The 8,015-nt window shown below is 46.7% G+C and overlaps 1 long non-coding RNA gene across 1 annotated transcript; it reads left to right on the top strand.

Moving 5' to 3' along the window:
- Positions 1–872: 872 nt before the first annotated feature.
- Positions 873–7,560, top strand: LOC140688931 (uncharacterized). Its single transcript, XR_012063754.1, has 3 exons — positions 873–960; positions 6,278–6,697; positions 7,338–7,560. It is a non-coding gene; the product is annotated as an uncharacterized lncRNA (long non-coding RNA).
- Positions 7,561–8,015: the final 455 nt, after the last annotated feature.

Below are 8,015 nucleotides of genomic sequence, written 5' to 3'. Positions count from 1 at the left end.
AAATCTAACACATCATTTCAATACGTGGTTACCAGCACTTTGATAGAAATATGTCCAAATGTTGATGAGAAGAGATGGGGGGAGGCATCCTGTGAGGGGTGGGGACAGTGGGGACTGGGGGTGGTAGGGGCTGGGCTTGGCCAGTGGGAGATGGGGCTGAGCAAGGAAGGAAGAGGAACCAGTAAGAGCGGGGCTAGAAGAACTCTGGAGAGACTGGAGGAGGGGATGCAGACAGGAGGAGGGGATGCAGACGGGCAGGAGAGGCTGGAGCAGATGCAGCAGAGACGCAGAGACTGAGTATCAAAGAAGAAATGGAAAGTGCACTCCTTTCGCATTGCTTTTCTCAGAACAGATAGTCCTTAAAGAGTTCTTTGCCCTGAGTTAATGACTTGTCTTCCTTTAATAGTGGTTCTGCTCGATGCAAATTTGAAGAGGATGTCATGGCGCTGGAGTCATAGAAAGATTCCTGCCTTTGCCTGCTGGTCCCCAAGAGTCAAATGATGATGCATTCAGGCATTTGCAAGATTCAGTGATTGAATATTGTAATGGATTTTAAATATCTCTTTTAAAATAATGAAAAGGAATGGAAAGGAGCCTTAAGTACTGAACATGCTTTAAAATTTTTGCAGTTACGAAAGATGTCCAACTCAGTCGACTTCATTTCCACATTAGCCAATGTCCTGTGGTTGCATAGTCTCAGTCTTGTGTTCGTCCCCTTTGCAAGCTCCACGCAGACACGCGGTCCTCTTCTCAGGGGCACCAGATTGGCCCCGGCATCAGGCTCCGCTGCTTGGAGGGAGCTCTGGTCTCTGCAAGTCCCTGCGCACTGCCTGCAGCCCCAGCTAAATTCTGGAGGGAGGCACTTGGGCGACTGGAAATTGACAGGATCTGGACCAGCCAGTCTAGGGGTTGAACATACAGAGAGCTTCCTGTCTGGTGTCCCTACGAGGTGATGAGACGGTAAGTCCAACAGGGAATTCAGAACCAAGCAAAGGTTGCGGAAGGAGAAATTTTTTAATTTGGTTGCACTTAAGCCAAAACTTACTGCAAAATCTCTGACTTCAGTTGCACTTGCATGTATGGTTTTGTGTACATTTTCAGTTTCCAGGCAGCTCTGAGAAATTGAGGTAGACTTCAGCTTAGATATAAGAAAACAAAGTTATTTTTTTGCACAGCTCAGTTTGGCTGAAAAATCACACTTGCTCCGTCTACAGAGCTTTTTAGAATTCAAAACAAAAATTAATGAAAACATTATGGGAAAGAAAATAAAACATGTTTTTTTTGTGTGTTTTTTTTTTTTTTTTGAAAGGGGAAGAAAATCAGACTTCACCGTGGCTTGTGACTCTATAAACAGTTGTGTATTTGGGTTCAACTTGTTCTGCAGTTCAGTTGATTGGGGCAGTTTGTTTTGGCTTTTGGTTCAGTTCACACCCCTGGAAGTACATTTGCCCTTTGAGAAGCCAAATATGCTCCCAAACAGTGAGTGTAGAATGGTACCTTGTGCCCCACAAAATCTCCTCTGTCACCTTCGTCAGCATATGAGATACCCAGGTGTGCAGTCAGATTTCCTCTCAGAGGCTCTGAGCATGTGGACCCGTGGTCCGAGGAGAGCCCATTCTCCGTTCTCACCCTGAGGTGGTCTCGCGAGCTGCGGGTAGAGCTGGTTCACTGTGGAGCTAGCACAGCTTACCTTTCAGGGCCCCTCACTTGCCGGGGACGCTTCCAGGGCACTAGGTGAGACCCTCGTGATGTGTTCACACCGTGGCATTTAAAGAATGAAATGTATGAAAGTAAGGCACTTTAGCTACAATCCACTTGACTCCCCTCCGTTGCTCTTCCTCCCAGTTCAGGTGGCACTGGAGGGGCTAAACATCCTTGAGGTGCAGATGGGAGGAACTTGGATAAGGAACGTCTCTTGTTTGGAAGATTCTCTGTCACTTCCATGGATAGTTAAATTATTGCTAGGCACTCTGGGGTCAGCATAGCTTCCAGGACAATTCTTACCACCCACTGCATTTCACAGTTGGTATCATGAGGTGGTGTTGAGATACAAGTGTGTCCCAAGGCTACTGGCACCAGAAGCCACTTTGTGGAAAGTTCCTTTCACTTGTTAGACACGGTGGTCCACTGCTGGCACGTTTGGCTGTAATAACTCTCCCCATCTACACACGTGTTCTTTCACGGTGGGCCTTCGTTGCGCCTCCCGTGGAGAAGTGGAGTCTGTTCCCAATGCCTCGAGTCTGGGCTACACTCGAGACTTGGTTTGAAGCATAGAATGTGGTGGAAGTGATGGATTCAGTTTCTTCAGTTCAGCAAGTTGTTTAGAGATGTGTTTAAGAGTGCAGGTAATAAAGATGTTTCTAAGGGAAAAAAGAAAGAAAGGAAAGATGAGGAAGTCTAGAGAAAAGATTTCAATAGTGATTCAATAAAAGCCAGCAAAGGAGGAAAAAAAGAAGAGAGGGGAGGGGGAGGAGGTGGGAGGAGGAGGAAAACACTGGAAATCAGGAAACATGTTAGGAAAATTGGGCAATTAGCATTAAAGGTATTGAATCTGCTTCACCTTCTCTTCCTCTTCCCCTGCAGTCTCTGTGTATTTCCCACCTAAAATGCCTAATACTTCCAGTTTTCTGTCTCTTATTCAATCCAGCATCCCTGCTATGTGTCAGACGCTTTGGCATCTGCTGCGCCAGAGGCACCAGGATGTGGACCCTGCCCGGCGCAGGGGGAGGGGGTGATGTGGAGGGCAGGTGGGAAATTGCAGATGTAATTGGAGGGCCAAATTGACTTTTTGCAGTGTAATGGTTTTTATTAACTAATTGCAAGGCTTAACATAATCCCAAGAATGACATTTTCCAGGTTTAACAGACTCAGCATTTCTTTCAGCCAACTAGAGTAGCCCCAATAACACAATAAAACTCCTGTGTTTACTGAAAGTGTCTTAAGACCTTGAGCCCTAGGCATTTTCCCAAAGACTAGACTAGACAGTGAAAGTAAATGGAATAGAAAATAGATGGAGAGAAGGTGGCTGGGGAGGGACAGGGAGGGAAAGAAGAAAAGAAAGAAGTGCGTGGAGTTAATGTGAGAAGGACACAGGGTGTGACGTCCACCGAGGCAAAGAGCTGGAGGGGTTTGGGAACGTGTTGTCTTTGAGAGTTACTGTTGGAGCAGGACCACACCCAGAATCAAGCTGACACCACAGCCTCTTTCTCGACAAGAGTGTTCCAGAAAGATTCTGTTTTCAGCAACTTCAACAAGCATCATTTGAAATGGGCTAACCACAGTCGAGTCCTTCCCTATAAGTGCCTGCCAAAACATTTCACAACTATGTTTGGAGCCAAGCAAATAAATCTTAACCAGTAGACACCAAAGACTCTCTGAAGTAGGTCATCAAACAGAAGTCTGTGTTCTTCCTCTGCTGATTCTAATCTCATAACTCAAAACAGTTGAAAGCTCTAAACATCAACAAAGAACATAGAAGAAGTTTAACAAAAACCTAGCCTGCTAAAGCTGGGAGAACTCCCAGGTCTCTGGTTGACCACATCTGAATTGAACGATAATTGAGTGATGCTCCCAGGACCACCTGGCCAATGTCAAAGCAGGGGCTGAACTTGAATCCCAACATCCCAGCTCCCAGCGGCTGCATCCCCCTCTACTACATCGCCCTCCTCTAGAAACACCCTGAAGCACTACCCTTCTCAGGGATGTTATTTCTTCATCAGAATCAAACCTTCCAAATGAAAGAGGCTGTAACTGGTTGACATCCAGGCTTGAGCCAGTACGTAGAAATATTCTGCTCACCCAGTGGCTGCCTTGTGCCTCTGAGATCATCCCAAGAAGACAACAGTTGTCTGCTGTCCCTACATTTAAGGCGAGCTTTGAGGGAGGAAAGGGAGAACTTGGGTGGCAGGCAGGACCCTGGTGTCCATGTGCAGCCTCTTAAACTTCCTTCACTTCACAAGAATAGAAGGTTAGCTCTAGAGGAAAGGTGTCATCCGACACTGGGTGCTAGTTAGAGGGCTTGATCTGCAACCAGGAGATGTGGCTTTGAGACAGACTCTTCCATTGAGTCCCTGGACCACTTGTCTTCTCGCTTTTCCCCTGAGCCTCACATTCCTCCTCACAAGATAGACACCATCTACGTCAGCAGGTCGTGGAAGAGATTCAGTGGGCTAGTATGCGATGCCTCACTGTAAAGCGTACTTCACTGGTTTAAGGTTTAAGTCTGGGTTGGTCCTGACGGCTATCACTAAGGCAAGATTATGTGCCTTTGAAGGAGATGCTTGCCTGAGCTGGTTAAAAGACCAAGCAGGCGTGAATCTGTGGAAACTTGTATTCCGTGCACTGGGCTGCTTCCAGGCATCTAAGGTAGGATGCTGTCACCATACATGTGAAAGTTGCAAGACTGGGGACCCAACCTGCTGACTCTAGAATCCCCCAGCTAAATCTCGCCCCTCCACACAGAGCAGGGTGTAGTGGGCCCCTGCAGAATGTAATTAGGGAATTCATAAGTGAAGTGAGTAATATCAATTAAGCTACATTCGTACCATTTAATTAGAGATTTGTTATCTGGTGATTTGAATTTAAATGGAAAGACATCCTTATTTTTCCTTGATTATTGCAGTATTTTAAGATGAAGCATTATTTAATGATTTTTTTTTTAAAGATAAAGCAATCATAAGGGTAAGGGCACAGGGGGTGGGGAGAACTTGCTCATAATCTGAATATTTTGTACTAGGCTAGGAAGGGAGTTTTTTTGAGAAATGTTAGCAGGTGTCACCAGGTAATTTTCTGAGGTTGGGGGGGGTATTGACGGGCTTGCACCCACACACTTCACGTAGAGATGCTGGCATGTTACTGCAGGAGCCTCGGAACGGGGATGTGTGATGGCTGGAATGAGTCTGAATGTGCAGTTGGAACTCAGATCTGCTCATCAGAAAGCTGCTCCCGCCTCCAAATATCAGCCCTAAGAAGAAAGACAAAGTCCTTTGCCAGGCTGTGCATGAGCTGCCCTGAGTGTCCCCTCCAGCCCCTGCCCTGCTCTCTCTGCTGCCTCATCTGGGTCTTCCAGTGAGCTTGCCCTTCTCAGCCCTAGCCGCCCACAGAGCTCTCCTTGCTACCCCCCTCTGCTTGGGTAACTCGCTGACCCTGCATCCCTCCCCATGGACGAGGATGTTTGCATTTTCTGTTGGGTTTCCCTGACTTTGCAATCTTTTTAGAGACCCAGCTGCCAAGTAAAGGTTATCTGTATTTGAGAAGTCTCCTACCATGATCCATTCTGGTTTGGATGAGAAGTTGTTGTGTTTTACTAGTTTACCTGACAGCTCTTGGTATCCAGTTTTTATTTTACATCATTATTTGGTAATGCTCTTTTTTAAAATTATGCTTTCCTGGCTTAAAAAAAAAAGTTAAGGGCTTTGGAGGTAGGCAACAGTGGCCAAAAGTTAAAAGTTGATATTTTTAAAAATTGTGAAATGGAAACGAGGAAGAAGGAGCATACAAAATAGTGGCAGATGGTGGGGGGCTAGAAATTAGAATGATGGAGAAGACACAGCAGTATCAACCAAGAAAAGAAGTATCTGTGCATATTCAGTATCTTAACTCAGGTGACTGTCATTGGAGTATAAGCTCTGAATGAAACTGTAAAACATACTTCACTGGTTTAAGGTTGAAGTCTGGGTTGGTCCTGACGGCTATCACTAACGCTAGAAGCTCGATGTCCTCAAACAAACATCACTAACCATCAGGGAAATGCAAATCAAGACTCACACCTGGTAGAATGACTGTTACCAAAAGGACGAGAAGTAATGTGCATTAAGCCAAAATATGGAAAGAACCTAAGTGTCTGTCAATGGATTAATGGCTAAAAAGGATGTGGTATGTATTCAGACAATGGAATATTATTCAGCCACGAGAAAGAAGGACATCCTGCTGTTTGCGACACCATGGATGGACCTTGAGGGACATTATGCTAAATGAAAGAAGTCAGAGGAGGGGAAATCCTGTAGGATATCACCTACACATGGGATCAAAAATAGCCAAACTAAACGAGTTAGAAATCATCCTAGCCAACTCCTATGGTGAACATGATGAGAATTTATCCAGCTCTTCTGTCACGCTTCTGTTTGGGGAGAGTTAATATGTAAATAGATTGGATGTTCAGAAAACAGCTTGAAATGGTCCCCTTTTTCGCCTCACCCATTAAACCTACTTTTGTATCAAAGTCTAACTTCATTCCTACCTTCCCTTTCTAACCCCCTCTGTTTGTTCCATCTCATAGTGACCTGCCCTCCTACATTGAACTCGGATGGAAAATGATGGAGCAGATTTGTTCTACCAGAATCCCCTTTGGGAAAATCGCTTGAAAATCATCTTGGATTAAACGTGAGACTCAAAGGAATGAATAAGGAACAAGAGATGGACACCAGCTGCCTGTAAAGAGGGTGGAACCTGGGGAGCTCCTCATTCTGCAGAACAGCAGTGATAAGTTCCGGGATGCAAGCTTGGAGGGCAGGCGCGGTGCAGAGCTGAAGTTCTTCCCACAGTAGAAGGGAAAGGCATTTGGAGCTCCCTCTAAGAAATCTCAGCACAAGGGGAGAGAGCCACCAGAGCCCCTGATGTCGGGCAGCAGGAAGAAGAGGGGCCGCACTGTAGCAAGCTTTCTGGCTGGGAAGCCACTAAGTGGAACGTGGATGTCACGGTAGGATTTTCACGTTCTTTGCTGAGGAGCACGTGATCTAACCCGCCCCCCACGTCTCTACCACCCAGTGCTCACTAATGCTGAGGGTGCTCACTCGGGCACACCATCTGGGTTACCCTTGAGCAGTGTTCTGCGTGAGCCACTGTTCGGTACCTCGCCTGTCACACAAAGCTGCATATTCCCATCTCAGCCTCAAGGAGGAGACAGACAAGGCACATAAACACAAGGAACACAACTGAAGATCGAGTGCTCACTGCAGCCCAGTGTGAAGGGGGGCGGAGGGAAGAGTTTGTTTCTTTGCACCTTGGTCCCTGAACTTGATGGGTTCGTTCACGAGCAAGTGGTTGTCTCCACTCCTCCTGAACGGTTTTCTAGGATTCCCTTCACGTGGGAGGACATGGTTGGGCATTGTGCCTACGCCCACTGGAAACGTAGCCCTTTCTATAGTACACTTACTGTTTGATCCAATTGGCTGTTCAAAAAAGAAGCAAAAGTCTGAGAATCAACTCATGTCAGATTTAAAGTCTGCAGAGACCTCCCGTGTCCGGGTAAAAGCTAGTAGCACCCTCTCATGAAACATTGATCAGGATTGTGGTTTTGCAAATGACAAGTCAACTTAAAGTAGTGTTTCTTCTGAAAGATGGAGAAGCACAGCTGAGCTTCACACGTGTCACGGGCTGACATTTCCTTGAACCTCCGAGCCACCGCCTTTCATGGTGTCACAAACGTGTGACACAAATGCAGCAGAACGGAAGGCTCCCGCCAGGGCACCGACAGCTCTAACGAGGCCAGCACAGCAGTCCACGTGCTCAGCATAAATAAAGCATCGGCAACCTCAGGAAGACAGCGAACCGCGTAAGTGAACCGAGGTGCGTACAAGTCAGGTTTTGTAAGATCATCCATAAGTGGGTACAGCTAATGGCCCCATCGTTTCTCCTTAGATCAGGGCTGAGCTGTGAAGCAGGAAGCCTTAGGATGCACCTAGCAGCTGAGGGAGGGTCCCAGACATGTGGAACTTCCACGCAGCAAACACAGGCTGTCTTGTGGGGGAAATACTTTTTCTAGGAGGCTTCGGAAATGAATGGAGGGAGCAGCAAAGGAGAAAAAGAAATGAGTAGGGTATCCTCTGTTTCCCAGAGAAATCCTGAAGCCTCAGAAAAGCTGTTTTCCCAGCTGCATTTGAGCCTAGTCCACAGGGGACTGTGGCTTACCCAGTGCCGAACACCAGCCTGACACCAAGGTCGGTGCCTCACAGGTCGAAGGCACCCAGTGAAGTGCTGGATGGTTTTTATCTTTAACTTGATGAGTTCTCTGTTCC

This window comes from Vicugna pacos, chromosome 24 (genome assembly GCF_048564905.1).
Source record: "Vicugna pacos chromosome 24, VicPac4, whole genome shotgun sequence".
NCBI lineage: Eukaryota > Metazoa > Chordata > Mammalia > Artiodactyla > Camelidae > Vicugna > Vicugna pacos.
Note: the sequence above shows the minus strand (reverse complement) of the source record. Positions and strands in the feature narration are given on the sequence as shown.